This window comes from Nipponia nippon, unplaced genomic scaffold (genome assembly GCF_047370975.1).
Source record: "Nipponia nippon isolate SJK-2023a ecotype South Korea unplaced genomic scaffold, ASM4737097v1 scaffold_6, whole genome shotgun sequence".
In the NCBI taxonomy this organism is placed as follows: domain Eukaryota; kingdom Metazoa; phylum Chordata; class Aves; order Pelecaniformes; family Threskiornithidae; genus Nipponia; species Nipponia nippon.
This window is the reverse complement of record NW_028262380.1, coordinates 22,540,093-22,565,817: the sequence shown is the minus strand read 5'-3', so window position 1 is coordinate 22,565,817 and position 25,725 is coordinate 22,540,093.

The following is a 25,725-nucleotide window of genomic DNA, read 5'->3' as shown; positions in this document are numbered from 1 at the left end:
TAAAAGCAGGAGAGCTTATTTCACAAGATTTAAGTAAATTAATTTTATTTTTTTTCCTAGAAGAATATCCCTGTCATCAGGCTACAGGTACACTCTTCTTCCCTCAGTCTGAATACAGATCATAGTGTACTGAAAATCTAAATTTAGAGATGTTTCTCTACCAGAAGCCAGCAGGACCAGGGCTGCAGCTGGTCAACACAGGATTCGAGTCACTTAGTTCTCTCCTGGCAGTAGAGCCTAACAGCATGGTTGTTCTGTTTTAAAGAGAAGTTGGAAGGGTGACCTCCTAATTTTTTTACTCCTAAGTAATAATTCCTGCTAAGGAGGTAGAATAACTAGATTTAGTACTCTTCACCAAGACCCCTTCTGCTTTGCTGTATGTTACCTTAAACATCAAACATCATCTAATTTTACTGGGATACAATGAAAAGAGAAGTCAACTTCTACTCTATCCTTATAAAGCTTGGGCTTGTTGTAGCCAGGTATGGACAAATTACAGGTTCAGAAGAAACAAATTTACAGGTTATGGGGAGCACAACATTTGCATATTTGCTTCCAGGACTTTCAGTGCACTTTGCAAATTCACTGCCTAAAACTCCCAAATTGTATATGCAACAGAACTGGAACTCAGCTACCCCATTCCCAAATGAGTGCTGTAATCACTAGTCTAGGGCATTCACGATTCTTTATTTGAGTGGTCCAAGTTTAAGAACACCTTCTCCTGTCACTTCTAGAGCTTCTTTTTTTAACCAGTTCTTCTTTTTATGGAACTAATAGGCAGCAGAGTAATCAAACAAGTTGCACACTCCAAATAGACTGCAGTATATCAAAACTATACACAGATTTTACAACACAAAACAAAATACAAAATACACTTGCTTAGAATGTGCAAATCATCATAGACATCATTGAAAATTCTGTCCTCTATTTTACTGCCTTCATGTATTATGCAATGATTAATGGAATACAGAACAAATGGCTGTTAGGAGAAAGCTTTCACAATTTTTACATATCTGAATAGTCTCAACACAACAACTCTTCTCTTCAATAAAATATTGTTTCTGAAAAATATGTGAAGATTCTAGAAATAATGGGATGAATCCGAGCAAGAAACATTTATATTGAAAACTGTTTTCTGCTGAAGTCCATTAAACTACCTAATAGATTCCTCTGGGAAACTGTATGAACCTGAGCGTTTCTTTTCTTGAAATTAAAATGGCTAAAACAGTTGAAACTTACCTTATGTAATAGCTCTAGCAGACCGTATGAACAATAAACTTAGTGGGACTCTTTTATTTTCAACTTCTATTACTGTAAAATAATTTTCTCTCAGGTAGTTAAAAGCATGTACAAATATCAATAAAGTTTGTGGTGTGAGGAGAATATTGATGCATTTATATCTGGACAGCATATATATATATATGTAGACTGTTAAGTCAGAAAAGGCAGGGAAAACTGGGGAAAAAGCACCAAAAAGTGGGAAGAAATATTTGTGTGTATTTTATATAACAAATTATTGTGTTTTACCATACAGTTTATATAAATGTGTTTAACCATCCTGTTAAACCTTAAAAGACTTATTATTAGACATTTCTAGCCCACAAGATTTTTTCTGACCCCAGGTCCCTTTTTATAGAAAAGTGGAGGATCCCACACTAGACCAATTCAAGATAATTTGTGCCATATGAGCTTTGATCCTGATTTCTGCTATCTAGGGGAAGAAAAACACCTTTTTAAAATTCAAATTTTCCATTCTTTTGAAAATGAAAATATTCCTGATATCCACAGAACACTTACACTTACTGTTGAGGACCTAAGTAATTAACTCTTATTTTTGAAGTACATCTTTCAGAATAAGATGGTCCCCGAGTAAGCTTTCCCTTTTGTTGCTCAGTTCCATCATTGTGTCTGATCAAAGTAGACGACTTACCCCTCTGTTTCTCTGTGAACAGATCATTCTTGCTTTAGCCTTTGAGGTAAACCTCCTCGATGGCTAAATTTAAAGTTAGAAATAGTGTCATTTTTCTGGTGCCTTCAAGATTTTTCTTTGAAAGCCTTGGAAAGTAACAGCATCATGTAACTGAAGAGCAGATACTTAAAAACAAAGTATGGTCTATTTTACTAAAATCTTTACAGCAGCCAGAGATGGTTTTGAAGCAAAAATACACTTATTAACTGACTTACATTTGGTATTCCCTTCAGTCCCTAGATAAATATGGTGTATATTGGTGTTTGAAGACTCGGTAAACACTCATCTATTGTAAACCTTGATTCTTAATCAGTCTATGTCAGCCTCAAGAAGCTGACAGCTTCTGTCTTATTGTAGGGTCCTTCTTTTAACAGATTTCTGTCTTTTGATGAATCTTCTCTCAACCTGAGCATAACATCCTCGTTGCTAAGAACTGAGGAGTTGTGTCTTCCCAGCTTTAAACTTAGCTACTGTTCTTGAGTGGGTTTTTCTCACCAAGGCTGTTTTTTCCCCCTCTTTTCTGCCTAGCTTCTTTATAATTAGGGAAAATACCCTCTGTTGCTATTCACTCAGGAAAGGCAATGCCTCACATACAATTTTGAGAGGCATATTACTTAAGGCAAAACAAACACATCTATCCTAAATTGGATAGATCAAATCCTATCTATCCTAAAGACTTGAAAAATAAATTTTATTATCTAACATGGACCTCTAAAACAGTCTAGCCTGACAAAGAAATTCAGCACATTTCACAAAGTATTTTTTTCCCTGTTAAAAATAGCATTTTACTGAAATGAAGTATTTATTGAAAATAGTGTCATAGGCCCTAAGAATGTATTTATATTTTGTTTTCATATTTTCTTATAGTCAAAATATCTCATGGGTTTTTTTTTAGAATGGAAGTTTTCATTTTACAGTTTCTAATAGCTTTTTATATAAAATATTTAAATTCTATATAATATCAATCTACATGCATGCAAATATTATGATCATAATTTAATCAAAATTTTCATAAATATCCTGAATTTGTTACCAAATAATTTAGCGACTTTATTTTTTCATTAGATAAAAAAATTGGAATTGCAGTTATGATTTTTTCTAAAAAGTGAAGAATGTGATTCATGCATAGGTTTAGCTTTAAGTACTGTCAGTAATCAAGCAAGATAAGTAGAAATGGGTATTTAATTCCCTAAAAAACATGTGCACTAAAGTACAATAGGATAAGATTCTTTACTGCAGTTTGCCCAAATGTTTAGATTGCCCATATTTGCAGTAGTTGAAAAATTCTCTGAAATTTTTAAGCTTTTCTTCTGAAATTTGAATAATGTATCTGAGAAACAATTTTTTTACACATGAATTCCCCAAACCTGGTCTTATTTTGGAGCAGTCATTCCACTATTAAAAAATAAAAGAAATATGGGAACAGGAAAGAAAATTCTTGTTTCATTCTCCTCTTTGGATAAAGGCTTATCCTGAGTTATCAGTTTTATAAAATTGAATCTGTAGGAGTATTATAATACAATGTCTTCTCCCTTAAAATGACTAAGCACTAAATGTAAGCAACTGTGCAGCTTCACCTGATGTTTTTCTACAGGGAAAAGGTCAATTAATCCAAAACTGGACTGTTTATTTTATCATATCAGGAACATCTGGATTCAGCTCTTAGGTTAATTTTAATATAATGCACTCTTGAAGATATGCATCACTTTCATTGTTTGTAGTGTCCAATTTATATCTATTTTTACTCAAAATAGTGTGCTGTAGCAGCTATCCAGTGCACAAGGCAGGATACCCCGGAGGACAGCTGCACCTAGACGGGCTATTGGCACAGGACTGCATTTGTGAATGTGCTGGAGCACGCTGTTCTCAGTTAAAGTTAGGCCATATGCCTTAATGTCAGCTTTACTATGGCTGCAAGAGGAGAAATCATATCTCCTCTGACATAAAGTTTGAGGGGTGAGAAATGATGGTAAGCAATCCAAGATATATCAGGCTGATACAAAAGCAGCCTGTCAACATCTTGTTAATAATCTATACAAGCAGAGAGAATTTATTCTAGATTAGCACTTCGCGTTGTGATGGCTTTTGATGTTAAACTATGAGTTTGAAGCTCACATGTGAATATATACTCAGTTTTTTTAGGAACATCTCCACAAGCATGTTTTAGTCTTTTAAGCAGGAGAAGATTTCGATGATCATTTTACTGTTGTAAGAATAGACTAATAGCACTGTGTAAATGTTGGGGGCATTAAACATTTGTCCTTTGTGTTTGAATTCCAAACTTCGTATCCAAATGTTCTGATCCCTTATTGAGGTGTTACCACAGAAGAAGCAGAAAATAATGCTGACGCAGAAGCTGTAACTTGTTTATTGTAACTAGTTTATTCTGTTCTTAAACAGAGAACTGATCTTTTAATTCTGAGGATTAAGAATCTTAAGTATCAATAAAATTACAATACTTAAAAAATATTTTTAACGTGTCATTAATTTCAATGGCTGCTTCAGGTTTGTAAGTTGAAAGTCCCCAATAATAAGCTTTATAAAAAATAAATCATCACCTGATCTTTTCTGTACGGTTAGGGTTATTTTCCAAATTTGCTTTCCAAGTACTGAGGTGTTCTGGAGGTGTTCCTACCTTTAAGAGTCTCTCTTGTTAGCTAAACTTTGTGATCTAAAATATTAGAATGAAGTATAATATAATGTAACAACCATTAAAAATTAATTATTGTATGCCAAGGGAATGATTTTCCTTTGGTAATCTCCAAGATATTTTAGAAGCCTAGGTTTGAAATAGAACTTCCAGAGTATCCTCCTGATACATAGATCCTGAGCTTAAATCCAGATACCATCAGGCTGTTAAATATGTATGAATATTCTTGCTCTACCTGTTCTTGTCTTTAGGTAACTACTCAGGCATAAATTAGAATGCTGAAGTTCTGAAATACAACAGCTTAGCTTGGGAAAGAAATGATTACTACTCTGTTCCTACAAAGAGCTGACAGCTTACTGAAGCGTACTGAGAATGTTCCATTTTCAGAGTTATTGAGAAATTCAGGTGCAACTCCAGAGGTGTTCATTGGCAGCTTGCTCAATCAGGTACAAATGAATCAAGTCTTTTTTTTTATTGAAGTAACTACGTGGAACAAGTTACAGCTTAGACATCATCACCCTGGTATTGGTACCAGGAAGATACCCCTGACACACACCAGAAATCTTGATTACTTGCATCCTATGTGTGGTCATGTAGGAATATAATAGAAAGAGATTAATCCATCTGTGCTTTTGTTAGACTCTCTGGGTGTATCTTTAAAGAGCTAAATTTTTCTTCCCTTTTCTCCCTCTTATGAAAGATTCCTACTGCCCTTCCTGCTGCTGCTCGTTCCCTACCTAAGTGGGAAAGAGGGTGGAGAACTGAACTGGTGTGGAGTGGCTTCCTGCCATCTCTTCAGCTGCTCCTGTTTCTGCTGTGCAGCTTTGCTGCAAAGGGAGAACCTCAGGTCTGATCCTACTCTCCTGTCAGAGTTATCTTCAGAGACACCTCATGAAGCTTAATCAGCCAGTCACTAGGGTAGGATACTATTGTGAGTTAGGTGGCTGACTAGATGATTTAACAGAAAGCTGTGGATGTGTTACAGTTGTAGCAATGCTTGTACTGAGATTTGCAAGCAGACCTCCAGTTAAAGAAAAGTCCTTTTTCCTGAACACAGTGTGAGGTTTCCATTTCTGAACTTTCAAAACCCTGTTTCGGAAAAAAGAGAAAAATGCTTCTGTCAGAACAGTAAAACAAACGAATTTGGAGGGGAGGGGACATTTTAAAATGACAATTAACTGGTTAACTTAGATGGGCTTGATTTTCTAAACAAAAACGATGATGCTTTTTACAAATTATACAGGTACCCAGTAAAACCCACCCAATAGTACCTGTACATCCATACCCACCCATGCACATACATGCACACAATCATGGTAAAGGAAAAAAAAGAGTTTTACTACATTGAACTAATATCTTGCTCTCCCTGTCCTAATCTGTATGCCTTTTACTTTCAAATAGTTTCTTCTTCCTGATACTGATCTGCTTTATATAGTATTTAAAAAAAAAAAGAGCCGTATGATCCTCACATGCATTGCAACCTGATGAGAAGGATTTCAGTTACTGACCCATACTTCTAGTAATATTGTCGTATACTTTGACTACAAAATCTATGGCTGTTAATTCTGTATATCCACTACTTTCAAACTTAAATATCAGGTGCTATATCTAATATTATAGGTGTCTATATTCTTTTAACTCTGGATGTTATTTGATCAAAAATAAACTGGTGAGAAATAAATTTAAAGACATGGCTTGCTGGATAAGTGGAAACTAATCAGGAACTTTAAAGAAGTGATATTTTAAAAATAGTCTGGATGATGTTTTTTGGTGACTTTTGCTGAATCCTCATGCATGTCTAGTCATATAATCACTTGAAGACCTGGACTGAACTGAAGAAAAGTGTTCAGAATTGATATATCTCCTGCAAACTCTGCTCCTGGGCAGAACAAATTGACTAGAGATGAGAAACCTCAGAGTTGATCATTGAGGCCAATTAAATGAATTACTGTAGAAGAACAGAAGATAATTCATGAGTGACATCTAATCTATTCTAATTTAATTGCACAAAAACTTAATGTGGGCAGTTTCAGTGTCTGTAGTGTATTGTGTGATATGAGGATCACACTTTCAAAAAAGATTTTCTGGGGACCTGCAGTCAGTTTAGTGTTTTGTTATAGATGTATAATATATTGTTCTCAATTAGAAATGTTGTTAGAGAAGCCCCACGGAGATAATTGTCATTGTGTCATCTTTGTATTTTGTACAGGAAGACAAAGGGTCCTTCTGACCTGTGGGCATAAATCGTAATTTATTATGAAGAGTGCTCTTTTACCACAGATAAATCTGTTAGCTTTTGTCAGTTTAAGAGGCTATGTCACAAACAGAGAGAAAAATTGTTTATATTTTAATTCCTTTTCACTGAAGTATCTTACAGCAAGCTAGACCTTGAAAAAATAAAATGGCAACAGTATAAGATGGACGTGCAGAATGGACAGAATGAATGTCTAGACAGATCTTTTACCTTGTTATAAGCCAAAGTGTGGTTTGGTTTGTGTATGTCTGCCTAGTTAAGTGGGACATAAGGTACTACTTATTGTTGACATGCCAGTTGCTTGACCTAGATAGCAAGTAAGAGCAGAAAAAGAACATTTTTGTCATACATTTCTTTATTTTTGCCTTCATTACTGGAAATGGGTACCTTAAAAAAGTCAGCGTATGTTGTGTTGTAGAGGAAGAGAAATATAATGCAGCTAGTACAGGCACAGTAAGGCTCTGCTCTCTCTTATGTTGCCCCTCGTTCAGCATAAAACTACATTTTTTTCCATCTTTGTTCAATCTGCCCCTTTTTATATTATGGTTAGACATACATTAATCCTGAATGACAAGAAATCTATAATTAATGTGTCTCAGGTGAATGTCGTCACTGAGGTCACAGTCATTTTCTCCTTTATGAATCTTCATAAAACACTTAAGATGTCTGCCTTAATATCCTTTAAAATGTTATTCAGAATTGCTTACATCCCTTCCAAATTGTTACATCTAGATGATGTGTTGGTCCCTCTGGATCATGAATATGTTTAGCTGTGACTGTAACTACAGACAAAAAATATATTGACCTAGATACAGACATAGAAATAAGATGTTTTCCCTCACCTTGCGCAAAATCTTGGTGAGATTTCCTTCAGTAGACTTCCTTATGTAATTATTTAATGTCACCATTTCCCTTCCTACTGAATACGCTCTCTAAAGTGTTTGTTAGGTCATGAATATCTCAGGCAACTCGGAAAATATAAAAAGATGTAAAGGGAATAAAAAATAAAAATTCTCTTTTTTTTCAATACAAATGCAAATTACAAGTAGAAATGCTTTCCTTACACTTCATTTCTGAACCATACTACAAAATTAATAAAGAACAACATTTTTCAAATCCTATTTTGAAACAGACTGTTCTACTGTCTGAAGATCTCATCACATAAAAGCTGTTTGGAAACTTGCTGATTTCATCTTCAAATATAATTTAAGACTACCACATAGATAAAAAGCCATGGTCATCCATGCAAAGTTGTTTTTTACAAATTCTTTTTGATTTTTTTATTGGATTGAAGGCAGAAATCTAGCAAATTGTTTGTCACAGAAATCACTGACTAGAAAAACACAGAAGAATTATATCTCCTGATCACACCACAGTGACACTACTATATCGTCTGAACATAGAAAGGTTGCAACCTATGCATTTAATCAAATATATCCTGCCATTAACATAAAACCAACATAGCACTCTTGACTGTTACCATAAGTTAAACATATCTACCACTCAATGTGGTTATTCAATAAAGTCACTAATTTCACCACCAAAAAAAAAAAAATCATGTAAAATACTTTCATAACTGTTCTGCATGTTCAGAACAAATCCTTGCGCCTTGCTACCTGAAGATGAGGGAGAAGGCATGAGCAGTGGAGATATGTGATAAATAATAAAAAACCTCCCCTTCAAAACATAGCTTGATGTAGGCTACATTAAATTAAGGGACAAAACTACCAGAACTAGAGTAGCATCCATTACCTTTTACCTGTAATTACATTGAAGAGGACAAGAATAGAGGATGTGATTATCCACCATTTTTATACTACTTTCATATGGGAACAAGATTATTTCTGATATAGATGTCTGAGTTTCTGACAGCTCCACTTTTTCATATTTTCACCCTTTAACCTTAAATTGACTTAAAGGGACTTAAATGCCTCTGAGAGGAGGGGACAAAAATGAGAAAAACTGCAAATTATCCTCTTTTTTTAAACAACTTTAATATACATACTATATTAAGCATGAATTCTAAAAGAAATTGTACTTATCTGCTGACATTTCTCCCACAAGTATCCAGCTGTACAGGAATTTTGTATCATGATACTGAAAACCCACAAAATTGAAGAAGATAAGAAAGGAAGAGAAGAATTTCCGTTGAAGAAGAAAAGATAAAAATAGTATTATTTTAACTAATTTTAGTACCTGATTAAAAGGAAAATGTTTACCAAATTCATCCAAATGTTCAAAGTTTATGGAATAGCCTTTCCTATAGCTAGAGCATTAGTATGTGAAAAATTCTTATCCACCAGCAGTGACCATCTTATAGTGCCTGGTTATTTTCTTTAGAAGAACCACCTCTCAGTGTTTGATCATGATGCACTGGCTGGAGTTAGTACAGAAAAGAAAATTTTTTGCTTGACAATGTGGCTGAGGATCAGGGGACTGGACTATACTCTGAAGCTCTAGAATATATTAGGACCACAAGAAATGTATTGATGCTTCTACCTTGACTATGCAAGAACATTATGCTGCAGAACAGAGTTACCAAAGAACTGAGCTGCATGTATTCGAAGCAAGATCAAGGTGGAAATAAGCTGGAAGTCAAAAAAGTGACAATGCAAAATTAGTAGCATTTTACCCAAATGGCATGTGCATACTTAATTTTTTGCAGTTGTATAAGCAAAGTTTTAGTTGTCTTTTTACAGCATAAGCAGCAATGAAAATCATGTTTAATTGCAGTTCTATTAGAGGTTTTGATGCCTGACATTCTGAATCCTGAAAGACTTCCATTCCACTTTAAGTTTTCAGGGTGACTTAACAGAGTCAAAAGTTAGGGAGAGGAAACAGCAACAGTGTAAACCTCCTTTGGTGCTGCCAGCCTCCCCAAGGCATCGTGGCCTCTGCCCAGGCTGGCTGGACAGAGCAGCCTCTCCATCAGACACTGTGAGGACTCTGCACAGCCTCCTTGAGTGACAGTATGGGGCACAGCACGTAGGGACCCACACCTTGAGATGTGTAACTGGAATGGTGGGGTGCTTTCTCACTGGTGTGAGCATTAGCAGATTTAAGGTAATGGCATAGGTATGTGTAAAGCTGGAGCACCCACATCTCCAAGCTACTTGCATAAAGGAGTGTGCAGTAATGCAAGCTACAAAGGTAAATGATACTAGCAAAACCAGATTTGTTTTACCTGTGATATAACAATAGCAGAATAGGGCATGACTTGCAATAAGGAACATCAAGAATAAAATCCATTCAGGCAAGTTTAGTAATTCTTTACAATTTTCTCTCAGTATCTTTCCTTGAAAACTTGTGACAGAAATATTTTCAACAAATTAGCAAAACATTTAGCAGCTGCTTAAATGCACTATGCAAGCAGCTCTATAACTTACCGTTCTGAATTACTTTTCTTTCTTTGTTTTGTATTTCTTTTCCATTTTATAATTACATATATCGATGTTCTTTTTATTTCTTAAGAAATTTATGTTTCCTGTTTAAGGAATCAGAAAGGTAAAAAGGTAAAAGCCAAAAAGATAATGATATTGTAATATAAAATCAGATAAAGTTATCTGACAGTAGCTTCAATCGGGTGACTTTCCAGATAAAGAAAAAGTCTTAAATCTTATACTCATTGTCTTCAGATCATGCAGCTCTGAGTAGGTTCATAATGCAAACATTTTGACTAACCAGTAAGACTTCTTCTTATCTTTTAAGCATTTAGCTTTAGAATGAAAAAAAAAAAAAATGAAGAGAATACTAAGTAAGGATTCATAAATATGTTAAGCTTTCTGTAAACATGGTATCCCACCTTAGAAAGAATAGAACTATTTTAAGACACTTAAATGCAGTCTTTGTTATTTTATTAGGTGTATTTAGAAAATAATGTTTAAATAATAATACCAAACTTATTTTAAAGGTAAAATGTAAAATAAACTTTCTTTTATGTTAAATAATTCCACCCAAATTAATATTTTTATAACTATGCAAAAGTGCTTTTGATTCTTTCAAATATTTTTTATTAGGGAAACCTATTTGCAAGCTAACTATAAAGGCAAAAAATGATTTCAGGCTTACATACTCTACACAGTGTTCTTGTATGTTTTGTGGATCAATATTTTCATCTTTGCTCTTCTTTTTGAAATGCAAGGGTTGCAGTATAGCTGAAATCATTCTTTGACAAGTAAATCTTTCTGAATTATCCTTATAGGAACACACTTTTACAGGACTTCTGTGATTTTTGTTTCTGGACAAAGCAACCATCATAACTGAAAGATGAACATTTCAGGTGTGACCTCAAGATGTCTAGAATATTGTTGTGCTAGAAAAAAACCTTTATTGTTGCTGTTGTTATTAGTATCCATGCAGCAAATAAGACATTCTTCATCATAAAAGGTTGTTATGCTAATATGAATGTTTTAAGTACATTTCCCTAAAAGGAGCACTGCCTTTGTACTCACATAAAATTGAGTGGATAAGCATTGGCTGTATTTCTATATGTTCTAGATTTTGTCTAAGTTTTCCACAGGAAAAAGAATTATAAAAGGCAAAACTATATACATCAAAAGGGAAATAAAATCTCTGTAAATGAAAATGGGATATATACTGTAAAATAGTTACTTTCGTCAATTACCTTTTGGTTCACTGAGCTGTATAAAAGTAAGTATATGCACTAACTCAGAGTTTTGGAAGAGGCTTTTATTATTTAACTGTATGTACATTAGCAGATGCATGATTAGTGAGGAAGTCCACATCATTGATTAGATTGGCCAGCCTGTGATTCAGCTAATCCAGGTTTGGATTTTTGCTGTGTGATGGGTTTTAAAAGCAATAGCTTCCTAAAAATACAGATAGAAGATGAATGGCGTTTTTGAAAGGACCACTGCATTTAAGTGCCATTGAAATCAATAAATATTAGTAGTGAGATCCAAAAATGCACTTAGGCATCTGAAGTACAAGACAGTCATCTGAGACCCGGAGGGTGATTTAAAAGCGTTTAGGTACTAAGAGTCAGAAGGTATTTTAAATTTGCACCTGTCTCGTTGCAGTGAAGGCTCAAGAGATACTGCTGCTACTTTGGCAGAAGAGTGCATTGAGGGGTGCCTTTATTCCCCATGGTAAGACTAGCCTACCTTACGGTTGGAGTGGGAGTCTTATGGGAAGAGACAGGAGGACACGTGACTATGAAATGTAATATTTTGTCTATTTTGGAAGAAGGGCCAAAGCTTGGCTTCTCATTTTGAGACTATTTCTGCTTTTATCCAATGTTCCACACAAAATCTGGATAGTGTCCAGGTCACAGTGCTGCCTTGCATTCACTGGCACAATAGTCTAGTAGCTAGAATATGCTCCTGGAGACTAACAAGACTGACTTGAAGTAATGCCAGAGTTCCTGATTCTTGTGACCATAGAAAAAGTGGATATAAGCACTCTCCTCCTCTCCTGTTTCCTGTCTTCTTAAAACAAAAAAACAACCAAACAAAACCAGACAGCAATTCAGTTATTGCTAACCAAATGGGCACTTCAAGCTTATGCATCCTCAGTTCATTGTGCTGGTTGCTCTATGCTTTCCTTCCACTGGATAGAGAAGCTGTGTGCCTTAGCCACTGCCAGGTTTCAAAATCTAGCCACACATGACATTGTGCTCTTGTAAACCCATTTGTCCTACTTTACATTTTTGTGTACCTAAACGTTTCTAAGAGGTTTACTTTTTCTGCATCTGAGCTTTTCTATTTGTTTGATATAATAATATTTCCCAACCTCTCTTGGGTATTTTGAGGATGATAATATTAATGATTATGAGGTGATTACATTTTTCTGTAATAAGGACAATATAAATACCACAGATATATTTCCTAGTATTACATTTCAAGACAAGCTCATTCCAGATATTTGCAGCACAGATAATCTGGGTCACCACAGGTATAACTGCTGAAGTAAGCAGTATTTTATCATTTTGTCATGAAACTTTCTGGACCATGTCCACACTTGGGCTTACTATGTCCTTTCATGAATTACGGGGCAGAGGCACAGTTGTTGGACTAGAGACAGTACTTTTCAAAGTGCAGTCAAGGTCAAAATGAGCAAATTGAAACAGAAGTGTGTTTCTAAAATATCTCCTTCCAGAATAAATAAAGAAAGTCTAGTCTCTCAGCATGGAATAACAAACTGGCAAAACTTCAGCCTTTAAAAAGAAAGAAAAAATCAGTCACATGAAAATTGTTTTCCATAGTTATAAGAAGGGAGTATCCAAAACCAAAAGGTTTATTTGAATTTGGAGAAATATATGCCATATTAATGCTAAAATTCTGGAAGGAATTAAAGTTTTCTGGTATCTTTAGCATTATTTAGAGTTCTGCTCACTACATCTCTATATAATATATAGTACATATTTTAAAAAAATCCAGGTAGAGGTGACAATGGTGATGAAATTTACGGAATGTCTTCCAGTCAAGGATGTAGACTAGGATGGTTTGGTATGGAGGAGAGATGAATGAGGAGGAATGGTGTGGGGAAGTTCAATAGAGTGTTCAGCATTGTTCATTATGCAAAAGCTAGTGGTAGCCTAAATTAGCAAGATTAAAATTAATAAAAGGGAGTAACCTAAAGCGTTGAGATTAAAACAAAAAAGGAAGTACTGTGTTCTCATACACAGAACTCATAGGCCATCTGTAAGCTCTTTCCCCTGCCCTCCTTTTTCTATCTTTCCTTTTCTCTCAGTTCAGTAGCATTGTGAGTTTCATACCTGCATGAGAGACAGAAGGGAAGTTTACTCCCTGTCTCCCCCTTAAAAGCTGCCCTGTATCTTTGCCTCTGCAGGCAAAGAGTTTCTGCAAGTTATTGAGAGGACTGGTTTTCTTTGAAAACAGTGCAGATTAGATAATAAAGTATGTAAAATATACATTCTTATATAGTATTCCATTAAATTATTGTAGATGAATATATGTGTGTACATATATGTATGTAAATTATATACTGCATTATGAATAGAAAATATATATAACATGTATGCAATTGGTTCAAAAAGAATACTACAGAATGCTCAAACATTGATGGCTATTAAAGAAAAAAGCTAGATATTATTTCTAGCTTTGGAAGCTAGTAACCTGCTGACTGCCAGAGGCTAGGACAGTATGCCAAGGCAAGATCATTCTATACTGTTCTTACTCCTTCTTTCTCTAAAAATCATCTACTGGCTGCTGTCCAAAGAGCACTATGGAGTCTCAGAATCTTAGTTTAACTTAGTACTGACAGAGTAATTTAATGATATTAAACAATGTAGTTCTAGGCTTAAGATCAGACTGAGGCTCAAGTCCAAAAAGCCTGTTTCCCCTGAAACTTTTAGATGGTTTATGCCATGTCAGTAATGGTATATATAACTAGATGGACTTTCAGATCTCATAACAACTTCTCGTGTCTCTATTTGAATTAAATAACATTGATGCACTAGATTTTAAGGTAATAACTATTTTGTTTGCGAAACCAAAGAACCAAAGTCTTTCTAAAAGATGGAAATCAAGAAACAGATCCTTCTAAAAGCTATGCTAAGGCACATGGAAGACAGTGAGGTGATTTGAGACAGCCAGCGTGGCTTCACCAAGGGCAAGTCCTGCCTGACCAACCTAGTGGCCTTCTATGATGGAGTGACTACATCCGTGGACAAGGGAAAAGCTACAGATGTCATCTATCTGGTATGGCCTTTGACATGGTCCCACACAACATCCTTCTCTCTAAACTGGAGATATGGATTTAATGGGTGGACTGTTTGATGGATGAGGAACTGGTTGGATGGCCACATCCAGAGGGTAGTGATGAGGAACTGGTTGGATGGTTGCATCCAGAGGGTAGTGATCAATGGCTCGATGTCCAGATGGAGATCAGTGATGAGTGGTGTCCCTCAGGGGTCCATATTGGGACCAGTACTGTTTAATATCTTCATCAATGACATAGCGGGATCGAGTGCACCCTAAGCAAGTTTGCAGATGATGCCAAGGTGAGTGGTGTGGTTGACATGACTGAGGGATGGGATGCCATCCAGAGGGACCTGGACAAGCTCAAGAAGTGGGCCTATGTGAACCTCATGAGGTTCAACAAGGCCAAATTCAGGGTCCCGTATCTGCATCAGGGGAATCCCTGGTATCAATACAGGCTATGGGATGAAGGGATTGAGAGCAGCTCTGCCAAGAAGGACTTGAGGGTACTGGTGGATGAAAAGCTGGACGTGAGCCAACATTGTGCTCTCGCAGCCCAGAAGGCCAACTGCATCCTGGGCTACATCAAAAGAAGCATGGCCAGCAGGTCGAGGGAGGTGATTCTGCCCTTCTACTCTGCTCTGGTGAGACCCCACCTGGAGTACTGCATCCAGCTCTGGAGCCCCCAGAAGGGGCATGGACCTGTTGGAGCAGGTCCAGAGGAGGGCCACAAAAATGATCAGAGGGATGGAACACCTCTCTTACGAGGAAAGGATGAAAGAGTTGGTGTTATTCAGCCTGGAGAAGAGGAGGCTCCTGGGAGACCTTATTGTGGCTTTTCAATACTTAAAGGGGACTTATAAGAAAGATGGGGACAAACGTTTTATTAGGGCTTGTAGCAACAGGACGAGGGGTAATGGTTTTAAACTAAAAGAGGATAGATTTAGACTAGTTATAAGGAAAAGATTTTTTACAATGAGGGTTGTGAAACACTGGAACAGGTTGCCCAGAGAGGTGGTAGATGCCTCATCCTTGGAAACATTCAAGGTCAGGCTGGATAGGGCTCTGAGCAACGTGCTCTAGTTGAAGACGTCCCTGCTCATTTCAGGGACGGTTGGACTAGATGACCTTTAAAGGTCCCTTCCAACCCAAACTATTCTATGACTATGATTTCAAGAAAAAATACAAAGAAACACAGACTTCTAGATTGCAGTTTCGAAGGACTAAGGAAAACAAACAAGGAACATATATTGTGATTTGAGTTGCTAACTCTTTTTGAATCAAGTCAGTAGACTAGGTTATCGTCCCTGTATTTTAATGAAACTAAGGGAATAAAAATAAATTCTGCTAAAATTCTCTGAGTAAACCATGATTTAATTTGTTGAAAAAAATGAAGTCCTGAAGGTAATATTTCAATGTCTGCAAAAGGGGAAAAACCCCCAGATTTACTACAAAATGAAAAATATTTTAGCCCCCTGTTTTTCTGGGTTTAAATTTTCAGGGAAAAGCCGATAGTTTAAAACATCTTACATAGTTTAAGGCAGTGCTTTCCATTGAAAAGTGTGTGTGTGTGTTTATATTTTCAATAAACTCCAGTTTGGTGCCTTTAAAATTCCCAACATAATGATTATAGCTATGTATCTTAGGATTAAATGGTAAAAAAATTAAACAAACTAAACCCCTTTGATATTTGTTTTATCTGAGATTAAAAAAAATAGGTAGGGCAACCTAAGTAACAGAACTCTTATTATGTCAAATATGTCTAAAAGAACTGTATCAGAGACACATCTAAATTTCCTGGCAAATACTCAGTTCTCAAAAAGAAATACCCAGACAAGATCACATAAATAAGCAAATCTGCATAACCAATACCACAAATATTTGTTTAGAAACTCTGGAGAAAGATATAACAGCTCACATTTGCTTAACAAGAGGTCATCATTCTGCATTATGTACAAATGTAGTCACTTTGAAAAGGAATGAAGAACTGATCTAAAAGCCAAGCGTACTATTGATTGTTCAGTGACAAAACAATGTTTCTCATCACAGCAAATTTTCTCTTGATGTAGGCTGTGCTAATGATGCACAAAAAACCATGTCATGGGTAAGCTAAAGATTTGCTGATTTCTCATAAGCTCATTTATATTGTAAGACATAAATTTGACAGTAGAGCTCAAGTCAATACTATACTAAAAAAATACCATGGGCATTTGAAACACATCTCTTCCTATAGTATATGGTATATCCATTAAAACAGCTAAGAGCAAATTCACAGTCAGCATACTTCAGCTTCCTTCTTCAGTATAGGCATCCAGCTCACTGGTTCCCAACTTAAGTTTTAAGCTGAAGAGTAGCCTTCTCCAGCCTAAATTGACCCAAAGGTTTATTGTTGTTATACAGTGACTACTAAGTTGGTTGGACCTTTACTACATATTTCTGATGGATAAACATCAATTATGAGCTTAACTTTATATGTAAGTATTTTATTTATAGTCTGGTTTTATATACAGACAAGAAATGTGATACACTGAGTTTGAAGTAAGTAATTTTCACTTCAAAGCCAGCAGTTATAGTGCAAGTAGAGAACACCATAAAAACTACTAAAGCATTCTCAGAAGAGGAAGGAGGAATGAAGAGAGATTTTGCAGAGAATGAAATTTCCTTCGTGAAGAATTCTTTCTTTCAGGAACTAGACTTCATAGTATCTCATTTCAGTGATATTATCGAGTTGTCTCAGCTTTAATTTGCAATTGTGGCTTCCATTTTCTCTGTCAAGGGATGGTGAACAGCAGAACATTATGGCTTATAAATACTACACACCCTTCATCTTTTAGCATCACTTTATATTTCTTCCTGAATTATAGAACTATTTGTGTAAAAGAAATAAAATTCAGCACTGTAATAAAATCAAACTGACTCTACCTCACAGAGCAGCTGTACGTTTTCCATGTTTTTGCAAAGTTTTATGACCAACGATTAATAAGAAATTGCTTTATCTAGCTACAATAGTATTCAGTATAGCATTTCTCCACTGTTATATAAGCAAAAGTCACCTGCTGATTTCCCCCAAACTACAGACTTTTTTATTCTAATTAGTATAGTCATGGTTTTGTGTTCATGGTGCTAAGTTTTCCAGTCTCAGGATGCAACCAGACATGATGCAGCTGACTGATTTCATCACAGAAAAACAAGATGAAGGACAGGGAAGGAAATAAGGAAAATGCAAATGCTTGAGATTTTATTTTTAGTGAGCATTACTCAAATAATATCCTTATAAATTATTGAATAACTTAGGGAAATTTGTGGATCATGTTGCAAAAATCTGCTAAGTAATATAGTGAAAAATAAATTAATTATGCACTGATAGACTCTTTTGGGTAGTGCTCAGCATACCACTCTGACAGAACAGCAGTGTTTACCAGTGATTACACTGTGGTTTATTACAGAAGTTTCCATTACCCTTACTAGGTGGTTGTTGCCAGAAGTACTGAACATATTATATTTGTTTACACCTTCCAGATCCCCTGTGAAGTAGCTTCCAAGCAAACAATACACAAAAAAATACTGTGCCTGGGGGTTTTTAACAAAACTTTGTAGATTTTCTTATATGAAACCAATAGGGTTTCCAGAAAGCAAGAAAAATCTGTTACGCAAGTCTTACTGAACTTCTTGGAGGTTGATTTTTCTTGTTGTTTTTCCCAAAGAAAGTACTCCGAGCTCATAAATCTCCTGTGTCAAAACAGATGTCTATTCTTGTGAAGATCCTGTCCCTCCTTATGAATTCTGATTACATGTAATGATGGGGCTAAACCATTGTTTGTTTGTTTGTTTGCTTAAGAGAACAGATCCTACCATTCAGGTAGATCACAGAAATAAGATGATGCTTTGTGACATACTCAGTAATAAGATTTTGTCATTACTAATAAAAGGCCACAGGCTTTATAGTGACCTGGCATTGCAGGGTCTCAGTACCAGTTGGGGCTTCCCTTGGCTCAAGGTGATTTTAGTTAGTTTAACTGGGCAGGTGGCCTAGTGACCAGTGCCTCACCTGTTTCAGAAGCAGCTCTGTGAGTAGTTCCTCCCAACAAAAAACTTGAGATGCTGATAACTTGCTGTGACCTCTCATTACCTCCCTGTCCGAGGAAGGCGCTATGAACCTTAGGACCCAGAAGGACAGTGGAGGGGTGAGTATAGTGCCAGAGGAAAATGGCAAATATTAGCAGGTCTTTTTGTACAGCAATTTTAAAGATACCGAGGCTTTTCTGTATGAATTTAGACCATGAGTGCTGGTATTTTTTGCTATAATTTGATGAGACATTTAAGATTTTAATCAGGCTAATGACAAATTTCTTGCTCCATGTGTTTGGTGTATTCCCAGAATTTTGGGTGTAGGAATGTGGCTTTACACTGACTGAGAAATTAAGTAGCTGGCTTCATGAAAAAACCCTGCATCTTAATTTCAGTGGGACTGTTTGTATGAGTTTTAAAAGCATTCTTAGTTTGTGGGACTCATTTAAGACAGAAATATAGATTAGATATAAAATAAAACACAGACCTTTTGGCCTTGCATCTCTGTTGGAATACTCACACCATCGTTTAGACATTTCATTTGGTTTTAAGTAAATGGTCTATTTTCTGTAGATACCTTATGTGATTAATGAAGAAAGGAAGCATTGACCTTTCCTAAAAGAGTTAAATACACTCCTGAGTACCTGTAGGTGGATTATCTGGGTGGTCACTTAACCTGCGCTTGCCTTTCCTGGTGCTCCAGCTGCTGGCCCAGCACAAGTGTCCTGTGCAGTCCATGGCTGTTATCCAACAGCCTTCCCTGCTTACGGTGCATGTGAAATTTCTCTGTTAGTGAAAAGCTGTCGAAGGGAAAGTAGAAATTCCTGATGCTAGACAGCACTGTAGTTTAGCAGTCTCCTGAACCAGCAAAATGATGGGACGAACCTATTCCATTAGTCTGATAGCAGAACATGAATTATAAATCACACTGTATCTGTTGCTTGTTGCTTGATAACCCAAATATATGAGAGTAGCATTTAGAGCTTACCAGTGATCAGAAGGCTGAAAATGGTTTTATTCTCTTCAGTGACCATAAAATGGTCAACATTTATTTACACTAATTTAAGGAAGAAGTAAATAGGAACCTGCCTATTCTAAGCAAATACTTAGGTGGTTTTTGGTTTTGTTCTTTTTTTCCTGTAGATAAAGCCCTTCAGAATGGCTTTTGAAAAAATTTCATTTTACCTTGGTCTCTCATATTTTCTCTAGCAAAAAAAGAAATTTAGTTATTGTCTACAAAATATAACTATTCATTTATTTTTGGCATCTTTATAAACCTGAGAAAATAATTCAGAAAATACAAGGAAGGCAAGTCTGATTAATGTTATATCATTTGGAACTGCAAACATAATTTTGTTATTCTTGGGGCCACAACAACAGACTTTTCATGAATCTGTGTGCTTGTGTTGAAAGATACATTGGTTCCTAATAAATATTTCAGTAAACGCAGTGAGAAAGAAAGAGGGAGAACTTAGAAGTAAAAAAAATTTTCCGGAGCTTGTTGCAGATTTTTATTTTAATTGATCCTTTATTAATTTACAGAAAACAAAATTACTGCCTTGTGGTATATTGGCCTTTGGAACAAGGTCTCATACAAATCACTGCAGTACAAAGGTAACTCATATTTTTTCCCCAGTTTTCTATTTTTTCAAATGTGTATATAATTACAGCTATTGCAAACAATATAATAGAAATATAGTAGAAATTACATTAAAAAAATGCATACTATTTTCCTTTTAATCAGTTTTACAGAATATGAAAATTAGTTGCCTTCCTGGACTATTGCCCTAGGAAATCTTTAGTTTGGACTTTTCTTTTTCCTTTGGGTTGACAGACAATCACTCTCAGATGCAGGTTTTTCTTATCATCAACGTACTATTCTAAAAGGATAAACCAACTGTGAGGTCTAACGAAGCCACTGAGGAGGGTCACATTGCAAACTTAAAACTTAGAATTTTACCATCAGAGCTACTTTTCGCTCCGCCTCCCCGAACCCCCTGCAAGTCTGTTATGGAGAAAAATAAATAAAGCACATTTTTTTGATTGATTCTGATTTAGTAGAAAGAGTTTTTGAGGAGTTAAAGCCGTTCACATGGAGGAAACCCTGTATTAAGTTTACAACAGTCAGTCAGTTTTATAGGTAGCCTCAGTTTGGTTTGCTACACGGGATTCTGTGCAACCAGTTTTATCTTGTTAGATCTTCTAGAAATTACAGGTTTATCATATGTGAATTTCCACATGACTAAAGAGACTCAGAGAATAAACATGATAATCTAAACAAGCTTTTATTTTTTAACATGATTAGAAATTTTGTAAAATTTATTTTTCAAACGTATTGCTCAGCCAGATGAACAGAATGGGTTCTGCATTAATCAATACTGCATGCATATTGGGATCTTTATCATGTGGAATTGTACTTAAATGCCTAAATTTGTAGGAAGAAAAAAGATTTTAACAGAACACTTTTAGCTAAACTACCTCCTGGTAAACAGTTTCTGAGATCCAGAATAAAGAATTATCTGAGTGAGCACAGGAAGAGAATAAATAATATGTCATACACATATCAAGGCCAGTGATGTCTTTCCATGGAGGCATCAGTTTTTGCATTTTAGTCGATATCTAATTTCCTCCAGACTAAGCAGATTGATTTTTGGGATGAAATTATTGCAGAAGAAGGAATGCCGGTTTTGTAGATTCACAGAAGGAAAGAGATATTCATGCAGCTTTGGAAATATGTGGGAATAATATAATTGAATATTTTCATCAGTCTTCTTTACACAAAAAAATAAGGGATGCACTAAGAAAATCTGCTAGTGACATGGAGCTGTGAGGTTTTATATAGAAGGAAATCAAAAAGTCATACAGGAAGAATGAGATTATCTCAAAAACTTGAATAATAGAAACAGAATGAGGTATATTAGTACAAAGGGCAGTGCTAAGTACTTACAGAGTAATCATAAGCATTAACAGTCCCAAATATTCAGAAACTATGAATCATGCTTTTGAAAAAGTCTTATGTAACTGACTTAAAAAATTTAAAATATACATTTAAGATTAATTTTCTTTGGTATTTATTGAGTCTTTGAGCCTTGATTCTTATCTTCAAGTATAGTTCTACAATCATAATGGGTGAGAAAGTACTTAAAAAGGAAGGAAAAAATAAGATTGCCACTACAGGGCAGGTCCCTAACAGAAAAAAAAAAAAACAACAAACCCAACCCCTGAAATGGCAGTATTAATTTGTGACTTGTTGTAGATGAAAAATCATGTCAAGGCAGCAGGTTGTAGAACTTAGATGAAAGTTTCAGGTTCCCATTTAATTTTCTATTAGAAAACACAAACTCTTTTCTTTTCTTGCTTTTCTAGAATTTATTATAGTAGTTGTTTTGATAGGAGAGAGGATATTTTCCCCTCCTGTTGTTTTGTGGGGAATACAAGTTTTAAATACTTTCTTTTGGTCATGATGATATGAACAGCCTCATATCTTTGTGGAATCCAGCCAAAGACAAAAGATGAAGCTTAGTTTTGAGGGTTGTTTTTGCGGGGAGGGTATATTTCTTTGGGAGGGTGGATGAGGTTCTTCCCCTTTTGTTATTTTGATTCTTTTGATCTTTGGTTTGTTTTCCCCCCAGTATATCTAGAAAAAGTGCCACTTAAATCTCAAGGAACACTAAAAGAGCAAAACTTGAGGAACTCAAATTTACTGAAGAACTGAATATGAATTCATGGCAATATATCCCATGCAAACTCCCAGAATCCGCAAAAAAAATCATCCTGAACTATTTTTGTCCAGACTTTAATTTAGCCTGTGTTGATGTTTCATGTGTATGTCTGAATGTGTGCAGATATGCTTTGTCGTGCTTCCTGATTCACTGATTACACAGCAGCATTAGATTCTAGTTTGCTATGCTTTCCAGTCAGCCCACTACCTAGGGTTTTTTTGGTGGAACCATGAGACAGAGAAGACATTGATGTGGCTTTCCTGACCTTGGTGTTTTGTTTGTTTTTTTTTTTTTCCTTTTTGTTTTGTTTTTATTACTGTCAGGACACAATCATCTGAATCTAAGAGTTAGGGAGTGTTTACAAGCATTTCTATGTGTGTAACCGATGTATATACAGTTACATCAGTCTCCAAAACCTTCACATTTTCTGCAGAACTGACTTTTCCAGGAGGGAAATTCAGGGGGGTGATTGTTTCACACTTGACATCTGCAGCTGTTTGCAGTGTGGATACAAAGGATTTGAGACAATGAACTCTCAATTTGAAGGCAGTGCACTTGTAACAAGTGTTTACTCAGCTTCTATAGCAGAGGAGGTATTCCTGCAAAGTTCAATTGTTTACCTATTCATTTTTTAATTTGAGACCCTTAAAGAGATTTTCTAAGGAAAAAATAAATGCACATACTTGTTTTGCATTGATGCAGCTTTCATTTCACTTACAGAGTAAGAGATGTGTCCTAGTGTAAACAAGGATTCACACGTATGCCATATGCTTATGTAAGGCTGTGTTTACATGACTTCTTGTCATGGTTTAACCCCAGCTGGAAACTAAGCACCACACAGCCACTCACTCACTGCCCCCTGGTGGGATGGGGGAGACAATCAGAAGAGCAAAAGTGAGAAAACTAATGGGTTCAGATAAAGAGAGTTTAATACATAAAGCAAAAGCTGTGTGTGCAAGCAAAGCAAAACAAGGAATCAACTTCCCATTGGCAGGCAGGTGTTCAGGCATCCCCAGGAAAGCAGGGCTCCACCACATGTAATGGTTACTTGGGAAGACAAATACCATCGCTCCGAACATCGCCCCCCTTCCTTCTTCTTCCCCCAGCTTTATATGCTGAGCATGACATCACATGGTATGGAATAGCCCTTTGGCCAGCCTGGGTCAGCTGTCCCGGCTGTGTCCCCTCCCAGCTTCTTGTGCATCCCCAGCCTCCTCACTGGTGGGGTGGTGTGAGAAGCAGAAAAGGCCTTGACTCTGTGTAAGCACTGCTCAGCAGTAATGAAAACATCCCTGTATTATCAAGACTGTTTTCAGCACAAATCCAAAACATAGTCCCATAGTAGCAACTATGAAGAAAATTAACTCTATCTCAGCCAAAACCAGCACACTTCTATATTTGTTAGAACATGTTACAACTCTCTTCACAAATAGAGGAATTTACATTTGCCTTATCATCCTAATTACTTATGACTTTCATAAAATAAAAAAAAAAAATCAGTCTTTGGATTAGTTGATTGAATTTCAAAGTCTATTGCAATGACAAACAGTCAGTAGCAAGTTATAAGAAAGAGTATTATTTTTTCATTAAAATACATTTACAAAATTAAATATTTCTTCTCTCTAATATAGTTCTTTCAGAGATTTCTTAGATATCTCTAGTTCTTTTGTATTGAACTGGTAAAGCAAACTGTAAACCAGTGAAGTGATATGGAAGCCCATTTTTGACAAAAAGTACTATCGCATTTTATATGTGACCTTTCAAAGTTTTTGTTACCTCCTATTGGATGATATTCTTTCAATAAATTGCATTTGGGCTTCCAGTTGGCTTCTCACACAATTGATTTCATATCAACAAAAGTGGCTTCTCTGAGTTTTGATAGTAAAATTATGGAAGAAATATCTGAATTTTATTTATTTCTTCAATATTTCTGAGGATATTTTATAGACAGGAAGATTTTTTTTGCATCTTTATTCTCATACACTGATATCTTAATATATCAAAATTTTTTACAATAATTATCTTCTTAAGAACATTTCTGACACAATACTTTTTTATGAAATAATTTTCTAAAATTGAAACCAAAAAGACAGTTATAATTGCCTAGTTCACAAATTGCTGTGTTAAGAGTTTCCATTTAAGTAAATTGTCTAAATGCATATAATTTTATATGTAATTGTCACTGTTATAACACTGAATTGCTTTGGTTCCAACCATATATAAGTTCAACATAACCACCTACTTCATAGCTTTGTTTGCTCTATTTAGTAATTTGCACTATGTGAAAGCTGGGATGAAGCACCATGACAGCAATAGTAGCTCAAAATTTTACTACAGTGAGTTTCCCAAGCAAAGGAGATATAAGCAGGTAAACTCATGCAGAAGTTAATAATGTAGCCATGATTCACAGGTTGAACACTGATATAGAATAAATGCTTGGAGACCATTCAAACTCATTTGATTGAATGATCGGGTCTACAGTTATTTAACAAACACTGACTTACCACAATGTATCAACCATAAAAGTGTTCAGTGTTCAAATATTGCAGCTTATGATCATTTTAAGACAGGCTGATTTTTTTTTTGTTTTGTTTTCATTTGGTTTTTTAGATTATTTTAGTCACTAAAAGGCTATTGAGTAGTGATCAAAAGCATTCGTGAATTGTGTCAATTTTTCCATATCACCTGAAATTTCCATTTCACCTGAAATTAAAATGAGGGAAAAAATAGATACTTCAAAGTGTTGAAATAAACTGTTGTTTTCATGCACTTAAAAGGGCAATAAAAAAGTACCTAAACATTAGATTTGTACTACAAATTGTAAAGATGAATTTAGTTTTTCAACCCATCAGCATAAAAAATGTAAAAGTAGATCGTCCATTCCAAAGTTAGTACCAGGTGACCAATATTCACAGGCCAGAGCACCTGTTGACTGAGTAGCCCTGGGAGGAATGCAAAACATATAGTGCAAAGTTAGGCTGGGCTGGGAAGCCAACAAGGCTGTCTCACAGGAGGTGAAACTACTGCAGCTAATGCCATCAGGCATCTCTAAGAAGTCAGGAGACTGACAGGTGGACAGAAATCACAACAGATTTGAGCTCTTTTCACCAGACTCGTTCAGGTTAAAATTCCTTGTGCAAGGAGGGTTTTTTTGTGGTTTATCCAATAGCCAAGTGGCTAGGCTCCTCAGCTAGTATTAAATTTTTCTTCTCCAAGGGATTTGCAGCTGTATGTTTTACTTGTTAAGTGAGATGTGGTAAGATTCTAATATTGGATATCTTGTGAGTTTCTCATTTTATACAGCTTTGCTATCTAGAAACATACTGAAAATTAATATCTATGCTATATTTTAGGGAAAAAAACTGTGACTTGCTAGACGT